This window comes from Lissotriton vulgaris, chromosome 2_2 (genome assembly GCF_964263255.1).
Source record: "Lissotriton vulgaris chromosome 2_2, aLisVul1.2, whole genome shotgun sequence".
NCBI classification, from domain to species: Eukaryota; Metazoa; Chordata; class Amphibia; order Caudata; family Salamandridae; genus Lissotriton; species Lissotriton vulgaris.
The window spans coordinates 334260275-334272844 of NC_141688.1; the positions used below are offsets into that span (position 1 = coordinate 334260275).

The 12570-nt window shown below is 49.5% G+C and overlaps 1 protein-coding gene across 4 annotated transcripts in view; it reads right to left on the reverse strand.

Annotated features, from left to right (window-relative positions):
* LOC147729428 (uncharacterized) overlaps positions 1 to 12570 on the reverse strand; it is a 203135-nt gene that overhangs the window by 95555 nt on the left and 95010 nt on the right. The window lies entirely within an intron of this gene.

Genomic DNA, 12570 nt, shown 5'->3' on the forward strand with positions numbered 1-12570 from the left:
CCTGAGCCGCCTGTGGTGCCTGAGCCACCTGTGATGCCTGAGCCATCTGTGGTGCCCGAGCCGCCTGTGGGTCCCGAGCCGCCTGTGGTGGCTGGGCAGTCTGTGGGGAATGAGTCGTCTGTGGGGGCCGAGCCGCCTGCGTTTCCTGAGCCACCTGTGGTGCCTGAGCTGCTACTGGTGCCTGAGCCGTCTGTGGTATATGAGCCGTCTGAGCCGCCTCTGGTGCCTGAGCCGCCTGCGGTGCCTGAGCTGCCTGTGGTGCCTGAGCCTCTTGTGGTGCCTGAGCCATCTGTGGTGCTTGAGCCGTCTGTGGTGCCTTAGACGCCTGTGGTGGCAGAGCCGCCTGTGGTGCCTGAGCCGCTTGTGGTGCCTGAGCCATCTGTGGTGCTTGAGCCGTCTGTGGTGCTTTAGACGCCTGTGGTGCCTGAGCCGCCTGTGGTGCTTGAGCCGCCTGTGGTGCTTGAGCAACCTGTGGTGCCTGAGCCATCTGTGGTGCCTGAGCTGCCTGTGGTGCCTGAGCCGCCTGTGGTGCTTGAGCCGCCTGTGGTGCTTGAGCCGCCTGTGGTGCTTGAGCCGCCTGTGGTGCTTGAGCTGCCTGTGGGGCCTGAGACGCCTGTGGTGCCTGAGCTGCCCACCCTTTGTCGGGCACTCCAGTGAAACAGTAGAGTATTTTCACTGACAGTGCTCCGGCTGTCGCAGCAGGCTAGATTTGATAAAAAACTAATGTATTGGCGGTAAACATGCCATGGTGGTCTGCTCTGCAAAGTGTAAACCCCCCAAAAAGGGGCTTAATTTTGGGGAATTGATTGAACGGGTTTCTTGCGAGGTTCACCCACATCCACCCTTCTAGCATGAGGACCACTGGTCTTGTGCAGGGTGGACTGCCAGATCGTAGGCTTCCGAGGGTGGAGCCAGCTCGGGCACCGCCCTCACAGACCGAGCCCTTCCTTCATCTCTAGATAAGGTGAGAGACGAGTGAGAAGGTGAAGTTTGAGCCCTTTCCATTTCCAGCACGACTCCTGCTCCACAAACTCAAAATGACCAACAATTCCTCAACTATACACTGGGTGTAACTACTACATTGTGGAAACGGGGCAACATCATTAGCAAGTATTTCCACTCATCTGATGTCTAAAGTGCCAGAGTGTCAATTTCTATTTATATATTGGCTGCATAACATCCGCACCCTTCATCCTGCTGATGCCAACTGACCTGTTCTTGCTGATGCCAATCTGCATCTTTATTCAGACATTTTTGTTGAGAAGAAAAGAGTACACGCCCCCTTGAATTGTTGTGGTGGTGTTCAACTTGTGTGGTCTTTAGTCTTCCAGGTATTTTGACCGATGTCCTAACCTATCTTCTGGTCACATAAGTTCCTATTAGTAAAATAGGATGTTAGTTAATGCCTGGCTGTGAGGGGTGATGCCACGTGTGAAACTGTGAGCAGCCATGGCTTTTTACCAAACACATATTTCTATACTGGGACATGTCGAGTCACCTTTCTCATGATAAGCAACTTAGGATTCCACACCGCCCGCCGCCTCGCAGGAGACCTGAGGACCATTCACCTGCCGGAAATGCAGCACCACCTTCACCCACGCCAACACGCCAGCTCCTCTCGCAGCCCAGCCAACCAACATCACTGACCGGCTCAACTGCATCCTCCTCAAGCGCTCTCCCACAAACACACCACAGAAATCTGGGACCTCCTTGACACCACCTCTCCTGACATTGCTTTCTTCACGAATACCTGAACCAACCCCTGTTTTGGAACAGACATCGCCACCGTCATCCCCAACGGCTACAAAATCAGCCGCAAGGACAGTGCAAACAGACAAAGAGGAGGCATCACCATCATCCACAAGAACACGCTCCGATTGACCAGACACTCGAAAGACCCTACGACAACCATGGAACACCTCCACTTTCAGATTCAGATCAATCCCAAAACTACACTCCGCGGCACCCTCATCTACAGCCCCTCCTCATAAATCTGATCGCATCCCAGGCTCTCACATCAACCGATTACATGCTAATTGGAGCCCTCAACTTTCACCTGGACAACCCCAGTGACCAGAACTACTCCTCCCTACTGGAAAACCTCGCCAACATCGGACTCAAGCAGCTAGTCACCGCACCAACGCACACAGCCGGACACACACTCGACCCTATCTTCTCCGTCAAAGGGAAAATCACCTACAGCCACACCACTGAACTCCTCTGGACCAACAACCACTGCGTGCACTTCGCCTTCGCCACTCCCACCCTTCACCACCACCCTCACTGCCACCGTTGTAGCTGGAACAAGGCCACCGAAGAACTTCTCGTCGACTTCCTCAGCACAACCACACCTTCCAGACCAACAAATGTCAACACTGCAGCACGCAACCTTCATCAATGGATCTCCAACTGTGCCGACACTCTGGCACCCCTCAAGAAAACACCAAGCAAACAACACTCCAAGACAGCCAGCTGGTTCACTTCTGTCCTCCACGAGTCCAGACTCACCTGCAGACGACTCGAGAAGAGATGGAGGAACAACAAAACCCTAGAAACAAACGCAACCTTCAAAACTGCAGCCAACGCACACCACCTTGTCTAAAAACCTCAAGGTAAATGTCCCTCAAAGACAAAATCAACACAAACGCGCACAACAGCAAATAACTCTTAGCTATCTTCAAGGACCACAGACGTCCCACCCTCCTAAGACCTCTGCAACAAACTTGGCTCCTTCTTCTACTACTAGATCAAGCCGATCTACGACAGCTTAAACACCGAAGACCCTGCCACATTGCCAGCAGATCGTGCTCAACTGGAGTCCGCTCACCGCAGACGAGACACTCAAGAACATAAAGAGCATCCACTCAGGAGCTCCATCGGATCCTTGCGCATATCACATCTTCCATAGAGCAGCCGCCTTCATTGCCCCCGAGCTTCGCCGTACCATCAACTGCTCCAGCGAAATCGCCACCTTCCCCGATGGCTGGAAACACGGCAAGATCAACCCGCTGCTGAAGAAGCCATCCGCCAACCCCGACGGACCTCAAGAACTTCAGACCTATCTCCCTCATCTCCTTCCCAGCCAAGGGTAATGAAAAGACCATCAATGCTCCAACCTACATAGATCAGCTGCGGAGTGCCCAGGGCTCCTCTCCGAGCCCCACCCTCTTCAACGTCTACATGGCCCCCCTTGCGGCCATCGTCAGAAACCACAGACTCAACATCATCTCCTACGCCAACGACACCCGGCTGATCCTCTCCATCACCAACGAAGCCACAGCCGCCAGAATAAACTTTCACAGCGGAATGAAGGTCGTTCCTACCGGGATAAAAGGCAGGTTAAAGAAAGATGTCAGATAGTGATGAGGAACATAGAATTGTGTTACTGAAACACACAGTGTGTTGCTGCCGGAGACAAGCTATGGCTCCCTAGGCTCATATGAGTGAGAGCAGGAGACTAACATCTCCTGGGGTAAGATAGACAAATAAAACCCTAAGGTGAGTGAAAGCCCTGCGAGAAGCATGAGTCAGAAACAGGGGGCCGTGAAAGCTCTTCAGCCCCACCTGTGGTGTAAGTTTTTATTGATTTATTCTGAGTTTTATATAGCGTGAACATGACCCATGGGTATCAGAGCGCTTTACAGTTACATGTCGTAAATCATTTAGAATACAACAGATATAGAAGTAGTAGCAAAACACAGTTCTGATGCGTACCTTTCGTACCTGGTTACGATAATAACAGTAGGACGCATCAAGAGGAGTAATGTACAGCCTAAGTGCATTCGTAGCGATCTAGAAAGTTTACCCTTGAATACCTTATTGTCCTGTTGAGGCAAACGCCTATACCAGATCTAATTGGCACCAACTCCTTGATCAGGGGTGAGGACTGGTATGGTGCCTCTGTCACCCTTCTTGAGTAGGATGCATCCAAACCCGAGTTCATGGTCACGTGAGACTGCCAACGACTGCTATAACCATACATAAAGCCTCCCAGCCAGGCCATGGTTGGTTAACTGATTCCATGGAGGCCACCCCATTCCCTAGTTTTTACAGTAGCTCAATTTAACTGATAAACAATATTCCCTTTCCCATAAATCTACCAATTGGAGGAAGATATAGAGAAACTTGGATGAACGCATCTTCAGCGCCCGACATCGCCATAGCCATCCCAGACGCTTACACGATCATCCGAAAAGACCGCACCAATCAAACAGGAGGAGGCATCGCCATCGTCCATAAGAACACCATCCGAATCACGACCAGCTCCGACGATAATCTCGCGACCGCCGAACACCTTCATTTCCAGATCCACACCGACCCCAGGACCACACTAAGAGGCACCCTCATCTACAGACCACCAGGAACCCGCACACAATTCAACGAAGACATCACTGACTTCATCAGCCCACATACCCTCACCTCCGAGAACTACATTCTACTGGGAGACCTCAACTTCCACCTGGAAAAAAATAACGACAGCAACACCACCTCCCTTCTGGACAACCTGGCCAATCTCGGACTCAAACAACTTGTTGACACCCCCACCCACTCAGCTGGTCACACACTAGACCCTATCTTCACCTCCAGCAAACACATCTCCTTCGATCACATCACAGATCTCCATTGGACGGACCATAGCTACGTTCACTTCAGCTACAAAAAGACCACGACCCACATCCCACCACAACCTATTCCTCGAAGGAACTGGAACAAAGTCACCACCGACCAACTCTTCACATCGCTCAACCAAAACCCCCCGCCATATCATCGGACCCTAACCAAGCTGCAACCAAACTCACACAATGGATCACCCACAGCGCTGACGAATTAGCACCCTTGAAAAATCACCAGATCAAACAAGTTAGCAAAAAGGCCCCCTGGTTCAATGATAACCTTAAGAAATCCAAGAAATTATGTCGTACCCTCGAGAAAACCTGGAGAAAAAACCCAACCACTAACAACCTTACCACCTTCAAGGACGCCACCCGCAAACACCACCAATTGATCCGATCCACCAAGAAATCAGCATTCAGGGATCGACTACACAACAACGCCCACAACAGCAAGGAATTATTCAACTTCGTCAAAGAATTTACCAAACTCACCGCCGGCACCAACGACATCACTCCCTCCCAAGACCTCTGCGACTCTCTATCCTCTCTCTTCCACAACAAAATCGCTGACATTCATAACAGCTTTGAAAACCTGCCCGAAGAACAACCCACTCCACCCACCTCCGAACAAAAACAGCACTCTCACAACCTTTGCGTCTGGAACCCAATCACTACTGAAGACACCATCCGTCTAATGAACTCCATCCACTCAGGTTCACCAACTGGCCCATGCCCCCACCACATCTTCAACAAAGCAGACTCCATCATCGCACCCCATCTCCGCGATGTCATCAACTGCTTCTTCAAATCCACTACCTTCCCAGAAAGCCGGAAACATGCCGAACTCAGCGCCCTTCTTAAGAAACCCACAGCGGACCCCTCTGAACTTAAGAACTACCGCCCCATCTCTCTCCTCCCCTTCCCGCCCAAAGTCATCGAGAAAGCAGTCAATAGTCAGCTCGCCGCCTTCCTCGAATCCAACAATTCACTCGACCCCTCACAGTCCGGCTTCCGAGCCAAACACAGCACCGAAACCGCCCTCATCGCTGCTACAGACGACATCCGAACGCTACTGGACAACGGAGAAACAGTTGCCCTCATCCTACTTGACCTCTCCGCCGCCTTCGACACAGTCTGTCATAGCACCCTCATACAACGCCTCAGCGACGTCGGAATACAAGGGAAAGCGTTGGACTGGATCATCTCGTTCCTCGCCGGAAGAACCCAGAGAGTCCGCCTCCCCCCTTTTAGATCAGAGGCCACCGAAGTCATCTGCGGCGTACCGCAAGGATCATCACTCAGTCCCACCCTCTTTAACGTATACATGAGTCCCCTCGCATCCATCGCGCGACAACACAACCTCAACATCATCTCCTACGCGGACGACACCCAGCTAATCCTCTCCCTCACCAAAGACCCTAACACCGCCAAAACCAATCTACACAAAGGAATGAAAGAAGTAGCCGAATGGATGAAGAACAGCCGTTTAAAACTAAACTCGGACAAAACGGAAGTCCTCATCTTAGGATCATCCCCCTCTGCATGGGACGACTCATGGTGGCCACCGTCCCTGGCATAGCACAAATACCTACAGATCACGCACGTAACATGGGATTCATCCTAGATTCCTCCCTCTCGATGACCAAACAAGTTAACGCCGTCTCATCATCATGCTTCAACATCCTACGCATGCTCAAAAAAATCTTCCGCTGGCTCCCCACCGAAACAAGAAAGACAGTCACCCACGTACTAGTCACTAGCCGACTAGATTATGGAAACACCCTTTACGCCGGAACCACAGCCAAACTACAGAAAAAACTCCAACGCATCCAAAACGCCTCAGCCAGACTCATACTGGACATCCCCCGTCAAGCTCACATCTCCGGGCACCTGAAAGATCTTCACTGGCTTCCCGTTAACAAGAGAATAACATTCCGTCTCCTCACCCACGCACACAAGGCCCTCTACGACCTAGGACCCGAATGCCTCAACAAACGACTGTCCTTCTACACACCCACCCGCCAACTACGTTCATCCAATCAAGCCCTCGCCACTATTCCGCGCATCAATAAATCCACCATGGGAGGAAGATCTTTCTCCTACTTAGCGGCTAAAACCTGGAATTCTCTCCCCACTCACCTCCGACTTACACAGAACCACCTATCATTTAGAAAACAGCTAAAAACCTGGCTATTCGATAAGTAATGCACCCACCCTCCCTCAAGCGCCTTGAGACCCTCTGGGTGAGTAGTGCGCTATACAAATCACTGAACTTGAACTTGAACTGTCCGTCTGGTGCACATGTGTATCTGTCCGAGTGTCCATTTAGTGCACATGTGTATCTGTTTGAGTGTCCGTCTGGTGCACATGTATATATGTCCGAGTGTCCGTTTAGTGCACATGTGTATCTGTGCAAGTGTCCTTCTGGTGCACATGTGTATCTGTGTGAGTGTTCGTTTAGTGCACATGTGTATCTGCGAGTGTCCTACTGGTGCACATGTGTATCTGTGTGAGTGTCCGTCTGGTGCACATGTGTATCTGTCCGAGTGTCCATTTAGTGCACATGTGTATCCGTGTGAGTGTCCATCTGGTGCACATGTGTATATGTGTGAGTGTCCGTCTGGTGCACATGTATATCTGTCCGAGTGTCCGTTTAGTGCACATGTGTATCTGTGCGAGTGTCCTTCTGGTGCACATGTGTAACTGTGCAAGTGTCCTTCTGGTGCACATGTGTATCTGTGTGAGTGTCCATCTGGTGCACATGTGTATCTGTGCGAGTGTCCTTCTGGTGCACATGTGTATCTGTGTGAGTGTCCATCTGGTGCACATGTGTATCTGTGTGAGTGTTAGTTTAGTGCACATGTGTATCTATGTGCGTCCTTCTGGTGAACATGTGTATCTGTGTGAGTGTCCTTCTGCAGCCAGGTTGCAACTGATTTGACCGTTACAACTAAGCCCAGATTTAATTTAGGTGAAAGGTGGTTTGACGCAAAATGCTCTAGGGCCCATCAAAATCTACTACAAGCCCTGAAAAATAAACTAAGAGACAGGGAGCAGATAGTTAATCTCAGGAAGCATTATAAACTAGCGGTATATACCCGCAAAAATTAAATTAAATCAGAGGCCTGGAACGCTTTAATGTCTGTTGAAATCTTAAAGGATAGGTCAAAATGTTGGGCATTGTAAACACCCCCTTTTTCTTGGGTCAAGAGAATGTTATTATTATTATGTTTTGTGATTTTTACAATGACATTAGGAGGAGGTTTTTAACCCCTCTATTGAGGGGAAAGGGCTTTTTACAGCTCAGACCAGCTTTAATGTACCTTCAATTGTTAGACGACACTGTGTGAGGATCTTTCTGGTGCACATGTGTATCTGTCCGAGTGTCCGTTTAGTGCACATGTGTATCCGTGTGAGTGTCCTTCTGGTGCACATGTGTATCTGTCCGAGTGTCCGTTTAGTGCACATGTGTATCCGTGTGAGTGTCCTTCTGGTGCACATGTGTATCTGTGGGAGTGTCCGTTTAGTGCACATGTGTATCTGTGGGAGTGTCCGTCTGGTGCACATGTGTATCTGCGAGTGTCCGTCTGGTGCACATGTGTATCTGTGGGAGTGTCCGTCTGGTGCACATGTGTATCTGCGAGTGTCCGTCTGGTGCACATGTGTATCTGTGGGAGTGTCCGTCTGGTGCACATGTGTATCTGTGGGAGTGTCCGTCTGGTGCACATGTGTATCTGCGAGTGTCCGTCTGGTGCACATGTGTATCTGTCCGAGTGTCTGTTTAGTGCACATGTGTATCTGTGGGAGTGTCCGTCTGGTGCACATGTTCAAGTTCAAGTTCAGGAATTTGTATAGCGCACTACTCACCCAGAGGGTCTCAAGACGCTTGGGGGAGGGGGGCATTATCTGTCGAATAGCCAGGTTTTAAGTTCCTTCCTGAAGGAAATGTGGTTCTGGGTAAGGCGGAGGTGAGTGGGGAGAGAATTCCAGGTCTTGGCCGCCAAGTAGGAGAAGGATCTTCCTCCCATGGTGGATCTGTGGATGCGCGGAACTGCGGCGAGGGCTTGATTGGAGGATCTTAGTTGGCGGGTCGGTGTGTAGAAGGACAGTCGAGTGTTGAGGCATTCGGGTCCTAGTTTGTTGAGGGCCTTGTGTGCGTGGGTGAGGAGACGGAACGTTATTCTCTTGTTGACGGGAAGCCAATGGAGGTCTTTGGGGTGACCGGAAATGTGAGCTTGGCGCGGGATGTCCAATATGAGTCTGGCTGATGCGTTGGAGTTTTTTCTGTAATTTGGATGTGGTTCCGGCGTATAGGGTGTTTCCATAGTCCAGTCGGCTGGTGACCAGTGCGTGGGTGACCGCCTTTCTAGTTTCGGTGGGGATCCAACAAAAGATTTTTTTGAGCATACGAAGTACGTTGAAGCAAGAGGATGAGACGGCGTTGACTTGTCTGGTCATCGAGAGGGAGGAGTCTAGGATGAAGCCTAGGTTACGTATTATTATTATTATTATTATTGTATTTCTTATATAGCGCCAGAATCGACCCCCGAAGGGGTATCTCCGCGCTTGCCTTGGGAACCCGTCCTGGTTTTCCCCTGTGAGATAGCCCCTACAGGGCATCCCCAAGGTGAAAGCCAGGCATCCCGCCGCGGGGGGGGCCGTTGTGGAGATTAAGCAAGCTTAATGCCCAGAGTTGCAGAGTGTGAACCCATCAGGCACCGAAGCGAGAATTATCGAGTCCGTGGACATTTGAGCTCAACACCCTGCCGCGTCGGGAATCGAACCCTGGTCCCAGGTCTGACCTCTGCTTCAGGGTCTGCCTGCTCTAACCAGTGACAATGAATGAAGTGGTATGCACACCATGTTTTTTTTCTTTTCTATTCGATTGCAACCGAATTTGTGTCATTTCCTTTTGCCTTTGCGTGCAAACTGGATTGTGCCTCACCATCATGCACTTTGCATAAACAACAACGATAGGGAGCGCGAACGTCACGCTCCACTCCAAAATGCACTGCAGTTATAGGATACTCGATCCAAACTCATATTATTCCATTTGTCCATTTTCAATGTTAATCCGTGTTTTAATCAAAACATGTTTTATCTAGTTTTTTTCACTTTTTCTTGCGCTCAATATCCACATATGTAACTAATTGCGTTTTTTGGAAACTTTACGTATCAACATGCGCCAATCCAGGCTTCTTTGTGAATACAAATCCGACACAACAAGTAGTTCCAAGCAGCTTCTTTATTCTTAACCCAATGCATTTCGGGCACTTTTTGCCCTTCATCTGGGGTAGCTGAAAATTACAAAGAAGTCCATTAGATTAGAAGTTTACAAGAAACATAGGGTGTGTTAAACGCATTTTTATTGGCAGCACCTGTAGGGTGGAGCATTCATTAGGCTAACGGCTAAGCTGCTAGTGGGAGAGCTTGTTTTTGAAGCTTGGACTCATTCCTGCCTTGGGAGGATAAGAAATACGAGAGCAGGTACGCTCGGCGCATTGATAAGAGTGGGGCAGATAAATACTAAGCACGTTAAGATGAAGAAAGCATTTGGCTTTTATTGAGCATATGAACATGCTAACACTAAGAAATAGTGAGAGTTTAATACGCCTCGAGAAATACCTGGTATTACATTTTGTGCAACCATGAACAAACTAACCAAATAACAGAACTCAGCTTGTTACATTGGCGTTTAAATTCATCCCGGCTGTAATTGTGTTTCTTTAAGCAAAATAAGTAACCTGAGGCATCGAAGGTTGTGAACTTGGTAACTTAATTGATGCAATGCATTTTTAAACAAGTTGTTATAGTCGAGCAATGCTATATGTATTAATTTAAATTGAGGGGAGGTTATTATTATTAATATTAATGGACTTCTTTGTAATTTTCAGCTACCCCAGATGAAGGGCAAAAAGTGCCCGAAATGCATTGGGTTAAGAATAAAGAAGCTGCTTGGAACTACTTGTTGTGTCGGATTTGTATTCACAAAGAAGCCTGGATTGGCGCATGTTGATACGTAAAGTTTCCAAAAAACGCAATTAGTTACATATGTGGATATTGAGCGCAAGAAAAAGTGAAAAAAACTAGATAAAACATGTTTTGATTAAAACACGGATTAACATTGAAAATGGACAAATGGAATAATATGAGTTTGGATCGAGTATCCTATAACTGCAGTGCATTTTGGAGTGGAGCGTGACGTTCGCGCTCCCTATCGTTGTTGCTCTAACCAGTGAGCCACACTTCTCCACCGTGCGTGGTCTGTGGGTATGGGTGCCGTGCCCAGGGTCGATGGCCACCATGAGTCGTCCCAGGCAGAGGGGGATGATCCTAGGATGAGGACTTCCGTTTAGTTTGAGTTAAGTTTTAGTCGGCTGTTTTTCCTCCATTCAGATACTTCTTTCATACCTTCATGAAGATTGGTTTTGGCGGTGTTAGGGTCTTTGGTAAGGGAAAGGATCAGTTGGGTGTCGTCTGCGTAGGAGATGATGTTGAGGTTGTGTTGTAGCGCGATGGATGCGAGGGGACTCATGTAAACGTTGAAAAGGGTGGGACTGAGTGATGATCCTTGTGGTACTCCGCAGATGACTTAGGTGGCCTCTGATATGAATGGGGGGAGTCGGACTCTCTGGGTTCTCCCGGTGAGGAACGAGATGATCCAGTCCAAGGCTTTTCCTTGTATGCCGATGTTGCTGAGGCGTTGTATGAGGGTGCTATGACAGACTGTGTCGAAGGCGGCGGAAAGGTCGAGTAGGATGAGGGCAACTGTTTCTCCGTTGTCCAGTAGTGTTCGAATATCGTCTGTTGCTGCGATGAGGGCGGTTTTGGTGCTGTGTTTGGCCCGAAAGCCGGACTGTGAGGAATCGAGGGAGTTGTTGGATTCAAGGAAGGCGGCGAGCTGTCTATTGACGGCTTTCTCAATGACTTTGGCAGGGAATGGGAGGAGGGAGATGGGGCGGTAGTTCTTAAGTTCAGAGGGGTCCGCTGTGGGTTTCTTTAAGAGGGCGTTGAGTTCGGCGTCTTTCCAGCTTTCTGGAAAGGTAGCGGAGTTGAAGGAGCAGTTGATGACATCACGGAGATGGGGTGCGATGATGGAGTCTGCTTTGTTGAAGATGTGGTGGGGGCAGGGGTCGGTTGGCGAGCCTGAATGGATGGAGTTCATTAGGCGGATGGTGTCTTCAGTGGTGATTGGGTTCCAGGCGTTAAGGATGTTAGAGGGCGGTTCAGGTTCGGAGGTGGGTGGAGTGGACTGTTCTTTGGAAATGTTCTCAAAGCTGTTATGTATGTCGGCGATTTTGTTGTAGAAGAAAGAGGATAACGAGTCGAAGAGTTCTTGGGAGGGAGTAATGTTGTTTGAGGCTGTGGTGGGGTTGGTAAATTCTTTGACGATGTTGAATAGCTCCTTGCTGTTTTGGGCGTTGTTGTCGAGTCGATCCTTGAATGCTGACTTCTTGGTAGATCGGATTAATTGGTGGTGTTTGCGGGTGGCTGTCTTGAAGGTGGTCAGGTTGTCAGTGGTTGTTTTTTTCCCCATGTTTTCTAGAGAGTACGGCATAGTTTCTTGGATTTCTTAAGGTCCTCGTTGAACCAGGGGGCCTTTTTGCTGCCCTGTTTGGTTTGGTGGTTTTTCCAGGGTGCTAGTTCGTCAGCGCTGTGAGTGATCCATTGTTTGAGTTTGGTGGCCGCTTGGTTTGGGTCCGATGATAGGGCGGGAAGGTTTTGTTTGAGCGATGTGAGGAGTTGGTCGGTGGTGATTTTTTTCCAGTTTCTTCATGGAATAGGTTGTAGGCGGTTGTGGGTCGAGGTAGTTTTGTAGCTGAAGTGAACACAGCTGTGGTCCGTCCAATGGAGAGCTGTGGTGTGATCGAAGGAGATGTGCTTGCTGGAGGTGAAGATTGGGTCGAGCATATGTCCGGCTATATGGGTGGGGGTGTCAACAAGTTGTTTGAGACCA